Here is a 12,922-nt window from a genome sequence, read left to right on the forward strand (position 1 = left end):
TATAATTATTACTAATATATTATTATTATTAATATTAATATAAATAGTATTAACATTTATTAAAATCATTATTATAAGTAATGTTATTTATATTAAGATACAACTTACTATTATTATCATTAATATAATTATTATTATTAATAAATATTGTTATTTATATTATTATTAGTATTTTTATTTATAATATTAAAAGTATTATTACTATTAATATATTTATTATTAATATTAATTATATAAAAAAAAGAATCATACAGAATCCAAAAGTCCAGTTGTAATTCGCTGTCTATCTTTTTTTAATTATCTGATAAGTTAAACACGTTTGATTCCATTTTCAAAACAGTCCAAAATCAGGTGAAGATCACGATCGACTTTTTTTTTATTCTTTTCTTCTTCATTTTTTTTATTTCTGTCTAAATCCTGTCTACAATCTGTTACGGGTCGGTTTCAAGCAATCACTTCACTACAACCTTGATTGAATATAAGTAGTACCTCAATACATTCAATCATCCACTGTAAAAATCGAAATTTAACAGAAATTCCATAAACCAAACCCATTATTCTCTGTTCTTCATTTATTTTTATCAAAACCCGAATCCAAGTCGAATTTCAAAATGTATTAATGCAGAGTCATTAGAAATCATGTTTTCAAACGTACTGGAAAGTTGCAAATCTCAATTTTTCATAACGACTTCAAATTGTGGAGTCAAAGTTTATTGTCAAAAAGTCAAACCTTTTGTTCATCGCAAAATTTGAATTCCTTTTGATGTTTTTGATTCAATTGAGTATTTAGGAAGTTTATAAGAATGATTCTAAACCTATTTTATGTTACAACCTTTGTCTGAAACCGTTTAAAAGTCAAAATCAATGTATGAATTCGTGGTGTTCTTCGTGACAGTCTTTTTTTTTAATTGTTTTGGTTAACTGTTAATTAATAACTGTAACATCCTCAATCAGGCCTAGTTGTAAGATTACTATTTTGCCCTTAAGTTTGTATTGCGTTATTATATGCTTTTATTTCTATTTAATATTTATTATTATTTAATGATGTGGTTACGACCAGTTTGTGACAAGGGTCACAGAACAGGTTTGTTTATTTAATTTGGACTCCGTTTGGGTTGCCAAATGACGTACCAAAGATATCAGATAACTGATAAATACCCGTGTGTTGTGAGGTGGGGAATATAGCAGCCTTAAGTGATTAAGTGTAGGATAATACTTTCATTTTCCAATTATTCCCAAATATCACCAACCGTACCTAACCTTCATCATACATCAAACCCTAATCCTTAAACATTGATCTTGAACTCAAATTGGTGTTAGAATTGTGTTTGTTATTGTTTACTGAGTCTATCAAGGTAAGTAACATTGTTTTTGTGTTCAATTTGTTGTTAAATTCATAGTTTTGTGTGAGTTTTGTAAAAAGCTTGAATTTGTGTCAAAACAAGTGATTTAAGTGTTGTTATGGTCAAATTGTTGTGGGTTTTGAGTCTATAACAAGTAGTGAACAAGTTGTGGTCAATTTTGGTGTTTAAAACGAGCTCTAGATCGAGATTTGAGGATTTCATCGTGAAGTCCGTAGCCTTTGTTCAGTTTCTGATGAAGATGAACACAGTCGACCGACTGTCAGTCGACAGTTGACCGACTGAGGGTTGAACCGGCAGATTGACGAAGACAACCGACCGACTGTTGAGTGAACCGACCGACTGAGATTTACCTTCGGCCGATTGATGTAATACCAAATGAATCGACCGACTGGGAAGGTTAATTGACCGGTTGTGTCGACAGTCGACCGACTGTAAGAGTCAGTCGACCGACTGAGTGTCCAGGGCAGAATATTTTACCTAAGTGTTGATTTTTAACCGTTATGCTGCCCGTTTGTATTTTGATGTTCTGGATGTAAATTTTGAAAGTGCATGCAAAAATTTTTAGCGGATACTTTTTCTGACAAAAATTTATATATTGTGTTATTTGATGTTAACAAACAAAAACTAACTTGTGGATATGTTTTTCTCAGGTGAAAAGGAGAAAGAGAAGGTTCAGTGATTAGATAGCTGAATACCTTCTCGTTTGCTGGTAATCGGTGAGTGGGACTAACTGGAGAATATAGTATATAGAAGCATGTTATATTATGATTGCCATGCTTGTTAGATATACTTATTGTTGTGGTTAGTTAGTTGTTGTGATGACTGCATGTTAGTTGATGCTTGTCTGCTGGAGCCCAGTGTGTCCCTATTGTTTGGTAGCCTCGATAGGAGAGATCAACCTGCGGGTTGGGTTCCTCTGTGGTAACCTAGACAACCGTGGTGTATATATATGTGAATGACGCATCCGTCGCGTGTGGATTATGTATATACATACGGTGGTGGAGGAACTTCTGGTAAGCCCCAGTCCGATCAGCTGGTGGTTAATGGTTTGGCCGAGCCGCCAGAGTCTCTGTAGACGGCACTTGGGTGATGTTTGTGTGTTAGACTATTGTGACATGATTAGTATAACACTTATGTATGCTATGGCCTGTAGTTAGTCGTACTCACTTAGCTTCGTGCTAATTCCCCTCTATCTCCTCCCTGCAGGTTGTTAGCTTTTGTAGATAGTGCTTTTGGGAGAAGACGGGCATGATGATGTTATGTTTGACAGGGTTAACTCTGATGTGGTCTTTTAGAATATGAACCACGTACTTTTGAAAACAGAATGTATTTACGTCTCTTCCTGTTAATATGTAAATTGTTTTAATGACACGTGACATCGGTTTGTACAAATGTCGATATCGTATTTAATTAATATTATGCTTCCGCCAATTATTTATTATATAAAAAAAAATAGCGGTGTCACAATAACCCCTCAACAGGTCGATTATAATTCAATTTCAGTGTCTTAATTTAAATTTGTAACTTGTGATTTTATTTGATTAATGCTCTGGTCGATTTAAATTTGTTGAAGATGAAGAAAAAATAAGAACACAAAGTTACGGTTTATATTATATTTAGTTTATGAGTTTAATGAGAAAATTGGAACGGATCAATGGTTAAGGAGTGTGTTGTGTGAGCGGGTGGTCACGGGTTCGAGTCCAGGGGTTGTCATATTTTTTTTTTTTAACCCATTTCACTTGAGGTAGTTTTCTAATTCTATTATTATTATTATTATTATTATTATTATTATTATTATTATTATTATTATTATTATTATTATTATTATTATTATTATTATTATTATCATTATTAATTATTATTATGATTATTATTATTGTTGTTGTTATTATTATTGTTATTATAAGAATTATTATTATTATCAAAGTTATAAGTATTAAAACAATTATTATTATTATTATAAGTATTATTAATGTTATCATTATTAATACTACGATTATGGCTATTATTATTATTATTATTATTATTATTATTATTATTATTATTATTATTATTATTATTATTATTATTATTATTATTATTATTATTAATAATAATAATAATTATTATTATTATTATTATTATTATTATGAATATAATAAAAAGTTATTATTATTTTCATAAACATTAGTATTAGAATCATTATATAAATATTAGAGTTATTATTATTATTAACATATGTATTATTATCAATATTATCATTATTATTAAAATGATACAATTACTAGTATTGTTATTATTAAAAATTACTATTATTAATATTATCATTTTTACTAAAATTATTATTTTGCTATCACTAAAACTATCATTATTATTGTCATTAGTATTATTACGTAGTTACTAAAATCACTATCATAATTATCATTAACAATAAAATTAATATTTTTACATTTAGCATCATTAAGATCATTATTATTATTATTAATAAAATTACTAACATTATTATCTTATTAATAATATTAAGTATTATAATTATTTTTACCACTATTAATATTATTTTAGTATTACTATAACTATTATTAATAATATAAAAATGATATATTTAATATATATAACATAACAAAAAAATTAATATTTTATTATAAACAAAATGAATATATGATATATATATATATATATATATATATATATATATATATATATATATATATATATATATACTATTAATACAAAAAGAATATAACTAATGAATTTATATATATACGTGATAGATTACAATTATGTATATTAATAAATATACAAATGATATAGGTTCGTGAATCCGAGGTCAACCCTGCATTGTTCAGTTTCGTCAAATGTATTTTTACTACAAAATACAATATCGTGAGTTCATTTGATTCCCTTTTACTCTTTACACTTTTGGGACTGAGAATACATGCGCTGTTTTTACAACTGCTTTATTAAATGCTTTTGAAATATATTTTGAACTGCGAATACATGCAATGCTTTTATAAATGTTTGACGAGATAGACACAAGAAAAACATTCCTCGAATGAATTATTATGCAGACTGAAGTTCTGTGGATTATTATTGAATTATGTGGACATGATAATTACCACCATTGAATTATGTGGACATGATAATTGCCACCATTGAATTATGTGGACATGATAATTGCCACCATTGAATTATGTAGACATGATAATTGCCACCAATTGAAGTGAATGTTATGTATCGAGAGAATGATTTTTATACACAGGTTATGTGTATTAGTTTTTGTGCACGAGATATGTGTACGGTTACTAAGATTTATGAAAAAGGATTTCGTACACGAGAAAGGTGTAATGTATTTAAAAGATATCGCATGTACATTACAGGTGGGTATAGGATTCGGGCCCATTTGTACCATGCAGCATTTAAATCTCGTGGTCTATCAAAATGATGAATTTTATTGTTTTAAGATAAACCTATGAACTCACCAACCTTTTGGTTGACACTTTAAAACATGTTTATTCTCAGGTATTAAAGAAATCTCCCGCTGTGCATTTGCTCATTTTAAAGACATTACTTGGAGTCGATCATCGCAATGGAACCAGATGTTAGTGACTTAGTCCAGATGGATTAGGACGGGGTATGACATGTGGTATCAGAGCGGTGGTCTTAGCGAACGAGGTCTTGCATTAGTGTGTCTAACTGATAGTTGTTTAGATGCATTAGTGGGTCTGGACTTCGACCGTGTCTGTATGTCAAAAGTTTTGTGAAATGTCCCGTTCTTATTGATTAAAAACGTTCCATATTAATTGATTTCGTTGCGAGGTTTTGACCTCTATATGAGACGTTTTTCAAAGACTGCATTCATTTTAAAATAAACCATAACCTTTATTTCATCAATAAAGGTTTAAAAAGCTTTACGTAGATTATCAAATAATGATAATCTAAAATATCCTGTTTACACACGACCATTACATAATGGTTTACAATACAAATATGTTACAACAAAATAAGTTTCTTAAATGCAGTTTTTACACAATATCATACAAACATGGACTCCAAATCTTGTCCTTATTTAAGTATGCGACAGCGGAAGCTCTTAATAATCACCTGAGAATAAACATGCTTAAAACGTCAACAAAAATGTTGGTGAGTTATAGGTTTAACCTATATATATCAAATCATAATAATAGACCACAAGATTTCATATTTCAATACACATCCCATACATAGAGATAAAAATCATTCATATGGTGAACACCTGGTAACCGACATTAACAAGATGCATATATAAGAATATCCCCATCATTCCGGGACACCCTTCGGATATGATATAAATTTCGAAGTACTAAAGCATCCGGTACTTTGGATGGGGTTTGTTCAGCCCAATAGATCTATCTTTAGGATTCGCGTCAATTAGGGTGTCAGTTCCCAAATTCTTAGATTACCAGACTTAATAAAAAGGGGCATATTCGATTTTGATAATTCAACCATAGAATGTAGTTTCACGTACTTGTGTCTATTTTGTAAATCATTTATAAAACCTGCATGTATTCTCATCCCAAAAATATTAGATTTTAAAAGTGGGACTATAACTCACTTTCACAGATTTTTACTTCGTCGGGAAGTAAGACTTGGCCACTGGTTGATTCACGAACCTATAACAATATATACATATATATCAAAGTATGTTCAAAATATATTTACAATACTTTTAATATATTTTGATATTTTAAGTTTATTAAGTCAGCTGTCCTCGTTAGTAACCTACAACTAGTTGTCCACAGTTAGATGTACAGAAATAAATCGATAAATATTATCTTGAATCAATCCACGACCCAGTGTATACGTATCTCAGTATTGATCACAACTCAAACTATATATATTTTGGAATCAACCTCAACCCTGTATAGCTAACTCCAACATTCACATATAGAGTGTCTATGGTTGTTCCGAAATATATATAGATGTGTCGACATGATAGGTCGAAACATTGTATACGTGTCTATGGTATCTCAAGATTACATAATATACAATACAAGTTGATTAAGTTATGGTTGGAATAGATTTGTTACCAATTTTCACGTAGCTAAAATGAGAAAAATTATCCAATCTTGTTTTACCCATAACTTCTTCATTTTAAATCCGTTTTGAGTGAATCAAATTGCTATGGTTTCATATTGAACTCTATTTTATGAATCTAAACATAAAAAGTATAGGTTTATAGTCGGAAAAATAAGTTACAAGTCGTTTTTGTAAAGGTAGTCATTTCAATCGAAAGAACGACGTCTAGATGACCATTTTAGAAAACATACTTCCACTTTGAGGTTAACCATAATTTTTGGATATAGTTTCATGTTCATAATAAAAATCATTTTCTCAGAATAACAACTTTTAAATCAAAGTTTATCATAGTTTTTAATTAACTAACCCAAAACAGCCCGCGGTGTTACTACGACGGCGTAAATCCGGTTTTACGGTGTTTTTCGTGTTTCCAGGTTTTAAATCATTAAGTTAGCATATCATATAGATATAGAACATGTGTTTAGTTGATTTTAAAAGTTAAGTTAGAAGGATTAACTTTTGTTTGCGAACAAGTTTAGAATTAACTAAACTATGTTCTAGTGATTACAAGTTTAAACCTTCGAATAAGATAGCTTTATATGTATGAATAGAATGATGTTATGAACATCATTACTACCTTAAGTTCCTTGGATAAACCTACTGGAAAAGAGAAAAATGGATCTAGCTTCAACGGATCCTTGGATGGCTCGAAGTTCTTGAAGCATAATCATGACACGAAAACAAGTTCAAGTAAGATCATCACTTGAAATAAGATTGTTATAGTTATAGAAATTGAACCAAAGTTTGAATATGATTATTACCTTGTATTAGAATGATAACCTACTGTAAGAAACAAAGATTTCTTGAGGTTGGATGATCACCTTACAAGATTGGAAGTGAGCTAGCAAACTTGAAAGTATTCTTGATTTTATGTAACTAGAACTTGTAGAATATATGAAGAACACTTAGAACTTGAAGATAAAACTTGAGAGAGATTAATTAGATGAAGAAAATTGAAGAATGAAAGTGTTTGTAGGTGTTTTTGGTCGTTGGTGTATGGATTAGATATAAAGGATATGTAATTTTGTTTTCATGTAAATAAGTCATGAATGATTACTCATATTTTTGTAATTTTATGAGATATTTCATGCTAGTTGCCAAATGATGGTTCCCACATGTGTTAGGTGACTCACATGGGCTGCTAAGAGCTGATCATTGGAGTGTATATACCAATAGTACATACATCTAAAAGCTGTGTATTGTACGAGTACGAATACGGGTGCATACGAGTAGAATTGTTGATGAAACTGAACGAGGATGTAATTGTAATCATTTTTGTTAAGTAGAAGTATATTGATAAGTGTATTGAAGTCTTTCAAAAGTGTATAAATACATATTAAAACACTACATGTATATACATTTTAACTGAGTCGTTAAGTCATCGTTAGTCGTTACATGTAAGTGTTGTTTTGAAACCTTTAGGTTAACGATCTTGTTAAATGTTGTTAACCCAATGTTTATAATATCAAATGAGATTTTAAATTATTATATTATCATGATATTATCATGTATTAATATCTCTTAATATGATATATATACATTAAATGTCTTTACAACGATAATCGTTACATATATGTCTCGTTTAAAAATCATTAAGTTAGTAGTCTTGTTTTTACATATGTAGTTCATTGTTAATATACTTAATGATATGTTTACTTATCATAGTATCATGTTAACTATATATATATCCATATATATGTCATCATATAGTTTTTACAAGTTTTAACGTTCGTGAATCACCGGTCAACTTGGGTGGTCAATTGTCTATATGAAACATATTTCAATTAATCAAGTCTTAACAAGTTTGATTGCTTAACATGTTGGAAACATTTAATCATGTAAATATCAATCTCAATTAATATATATAAACATGGAAAAGTTCGGGTCACTACAGTACCTACCCGTTAAATAAATTTCGTCCCGAAATTTTAAGCTGTTGAAGGTGTTGACGAATCTTCTAGAAATAGATGCGGGTATTTCTTCTTCATCTGATCTTCACGCTCCCAGGTGAACTCGGGTCCTCTACGAGCATTCCATCGAACCTTAACAATTGGAATCTTGTTTTGCTTAAGTCTTTTAACCTCACGATCCATTATTTCGACGGGTTCTTCGATGAATTGAAGTTTTTCGTTGATTTGGATTTCATCTAACGGAATAGTGAGATCTTCTTTAGCAAAACATTTCTTCAAATTCGAGACGTGGAAAGTGTTATGTACAGCCGCGAGTTGTTGAGGTAACTCAAGTCGGTAAGCTACTGGTCCGACACGATCAATAATCTTGAATGGTCCAATATACCTTGGATTTAATTTCCCTCGTTTACCAAATCGAACAACGCCTTTCCAAGGTGAAACTTTAAGCATGACCATCTCTCCAATTTCAAATTCTATATCTTTTCTTTTAATGTCAGCGTAGCTCTTTTGTCGACTTTGGGCGGTTTTCAACCATTGTTGAATTTGGATGATCTTCTCGGTAGTTTCTTGTATAATCTCCGGACCCGTAATCTGTCTATCCCCCACTTCACTCCAACAAATCGGAGACCTGCACTTTCTACCATAAAGTGCTTCAAAAGGCGCCATCTCAATGCTTGAATGGTAGATGTTGTTGTAGGAAAATTCTGCTAACGGTAGATATCGATCCCAACTATTTTCGAAATCAATAACACATGCTTGTAGCATGTCTTCAAGTGTTTGTATCGTCCTTTCGCTCTGCCCATCAGTTTGTGGATGATAGGCAGTACTCATGTCTAGACGAGTTCCTAATGCTTGCTGTAATGTCTGCCAGAATCTTGAAATAAATCTGCCATCCCTATCAGAGATAATAGAGATTGGTATTCCATGTCTGGAGACAACTTCCTTCAAATACAGTCGTGCTAACTTCTCCATCTTGTCATCTTCTCTTATTGGCAGGAAGTGTGCTGATTTGGTGAGACGATCAACTATTACCCAAATAGTATCAAAATCACTTGCAGTCCTTGGCAATTTAGTAATGAAATCCATGGTAATGTTTTCCCATTTCCATTCTGGGATTTCGGGTTGTTGAAGTAGACCTAATGGTTTCTGATGCTCAGCTTTGACCTTAGAACACGTCAAACATTCTCCTACGTATTTAGCAACATCGGCTTTCATACCCGGCCACCAAAAATGTTTCTTGAGATCCTTGTACATCTTCCCCGTTCCAGGATGTATTGAGTATCTGGTTTTATGAGCTTCTCTAAGTACCATTTCTCTCATATCTCCAAATTTTGGTACCCAAATCCTTTCAGCCCTATACCGGGTTCCGTCTTCCCGAATATTAAGATGCTTCTCCAATCCCTTGGGTATTTCATCCTTTAAATTTCCCTCTTTTAAAACTCCTTGTTGCGCCTCCTTTATTTGAGTAGTAAGGTTATTATGAATCATTATATTCATAGATTTTACTCGAATGGGTTCTCTGTCCTTCCTGCTCAAGGCATCGGCTACCACATTTGCCTTTCCCGGGTGGTAACGAATCTCAAAGTCGTAATCATTCAACAATTCAATCCACCTACGCTGCCTCATATTCAGTTGTTTCTGATTAAATATGTGTTGAAGACTTTTGTGGTCGGTATATATAATACTTTTGACCCCATATAAGTAGTGCCTCCAAGTCTTTAATGCAAAAACAACCGCGCCTAATTCCAAATCATGCGTCGTATAATTTTGTTCGTGAATCTTCAATTGTCCAGACGCATAAGCAATCACCTTCGTTCGTTGCATTAATACACAACCGAGACCTTGCTTTGATGCGTCACAATAAATCACAAAATCATCATTCCCTTCAGGCAATGACAATATAGGTGCCGTAGTTAGCTTTTTCTTCAATAACTGAAACGCTTTCTCTTGTTCATCATTCCATTCAAATTTCTTCCCTTTATGCGTTAATGCAGTCAAGGGTTTTGCTATTCTGGAAAAGTCTTGGATGAACCTTCTGTAGTAACCAGCTAGTCCTAAAAACTGGCGTATGTGTTTCGGAGTTTTCGGGGTTTCCCACTTTTCAACAGTTTCTATCTTTGCCGGATCCACCTTAATACCTTCTTTGTTCACTATGTGACCGAGGAATTGAACTTCTTCCAACCAAAATGCACACTTTGAAAACTTAGCGTACAATTCTTCCTTCCTCAATACTTCTAACACCTTTCTCAAATGTTCACCGTGTTCTTGGTCATTCTTTGAGTAAATAAGTATGTCATCAATGAAAACAATGACAAACTTGTCAAGGTATGGTCCACACACTCGGTTCATAAGGTCCATGAACACAGCTGGTGCATTAGTTAAACCAAATGGCATGACCATAAACTCGTAATGACCGTAACGTGTTCTGAAAGCAGTCTTTGGAATATCATCTTCTTTCACCCGCATTTGATGATACCCGGAACGTAAGTCAATCTTTAAATAAACAGACGAGCCTTGTAGTTGATCAAATAAGTCGTCGATTCTCGGTAGTGGGTAGCGGTTCTTGATGGTAAGTTTGTTCAACTCTCGGTAGTCGATACACAATCTGAATGTACCATCTTTCTTCTTGACAAACAAAACAGGAGCTCCCCACGGTGATGTGCTTGGTCGAATGAAACTACGCTCTAAAAGTTTTTGTAATTGGCTTTGCAGTTCTTTCATCTCGCTGGGTGCGAGTCTGTAAGGAGCACGAGCTATTGGTGCAGCTCCTGGTACAAGATCTATTTGAAATTCAACGGATCGATGTGGGGGTAATCCCGGTAATTCTTTCGGAAATACATCGGGAAATTCTTTTGCAATGGGAACATCATTGATGCTCTTTTCTTCAGTTTGTACTTTCTCGAAGTGTGCTAGAACAGCATAGCAACCTTTTCTTATTAGTTTTTGTGCCTTCAAATTACTAATAAGATGTAGCTTCGTGTTGCCCTTTTCTCCGTACACCATTAAGGGTTTTCCTTTTTCTCGTATAATGCGAATTGCATTTTTGTAACAAACGATCTCTGCTTTCACTTCTTTCAACCAGTCCATACCGATTATCACATCAAAACTCCCTAACTCTACTGGTATCAAATCAATCTTAAATGTTTCGCTAACCAGTTTAATTTCTCGATTCCGACATATATTATCTGTGAAATTAATTTACCATTTGCTAATTCGAGTAAAAATTTACTATCCAAAGGCGTCAATGGACAACTTAATTTAGCACAAAAATCTCTACTCATATAGCTTCTATCCGCACCCGAATCAAATAAAACGTAAGCAGATTTATTGTCAATAAGAAACGTACCCGTAACAAGCTCCGGGTCTTCTTGTGCCTCTGCCGCATTAATATTGAAAACTCTTCCGCGGCCTTGTCCATTCGTGTTCTACTGGTTCGGGCAATTTTTAATAATGTGGCCCGGTTTTCCACATTTATAACAAACTACATTGGCATAACTTGCTCCGACACTACTTGCTCCGCCATTACTCGTTCCGACACCATTTGTTCCTTTCGTTCTATTAACCCCTGGTCCGTAGACCTCACACTTCGCCGCGCTATGACCATTTCTTTTACACTTGTTGCAAAATTTGGTGCAGAACCCCGAGTGATACTTTTCACACCTTTGGCATAGCTGCTTCTGATTGTTGTTGTTGTTGCGGTTATTATTGTTGTTGGGATGATTGTTGTAGTTGCTGTTGTTGTTGTTGTTGTTGTTGTTGTTGTTGTTGTTGTTGGGCCTTTTGTTGTAGTTGCGATTGATGTTGCGATTGTTGGGATAATTGTTGCGATTATTGTTGTAATTGCTGTTGTTGTTGTATTGGTGATTCTTATCACCGTTTTCCTCCCACTTTCTTTTGACTTGCTTCACATTGGCCTCTTCAGCAGTCTGTTCTTTAATTCTTTCTTCAATCTGGTTCACTAGTTTGTGAGCCATTCTACATGCCTGTTGTATGGAGGCGGGCTCGTGTGAACTTATATCTTCTTGGATTCTTTCCGGTAATCCTTTCACAAACGCGTCGATCTTCTCTTCCTCATCTTCGAATGCTCCCGGACACAATAGGCACAATTCTGTGAATCGTCTTTCGTACGTGGTAATATCAAATCCTTGGGTTCGTAACCCTCTAAGTTCTGTCTTGAGCTTATTGACCTCGGTTCTGGGACGGTACTTCTCGTTCATCAAGTGCTTGAATGCTGACCACGGTAGTGCGTACGCATCGTCTTGTCCCACTTGCTCTAGATAGGTATTCCACCATGTTAACGCAGAACCTGTGAAGGTATGCGTAGCGTACTTTACTTTGTCCTCTTCAGTACACTTACTTATGGCAAACATCGATTCGACCTTCTCGGTCCACCGTTTCAATCCGATCGGTCCTTCGGTTCCATCAAATTCCAAAGGTTTGCAGGCAGTGAATTCTTTGTAGGTGCATCCTACATGATTTCCTGTACTGCTAGATCCAAGGTTATTATTGGTATGTAGCACAGCCTGTACTGCGGCTATGTTTGAAGCTAGAAAA

The sequence above is a fragment of the Rutidosis leptorrhynchoides genome, chromosome 1 (assembly GCF_046630445.1).
Source record: "Rutidosis leptorrhynchoides isolate AG116_Rl617_1_P2 chromosome 1, CSIRO_AGI_Rlap_v1, whole genome shotgun sequence".
Classification (NCBI taxonomy): Eukaryota; Viridiplantae; Streptophyta; class Magnoliopsida; order Asterales; family Asteraceae; genus Rutidosis; species Rutidosis leptorrhynchoides.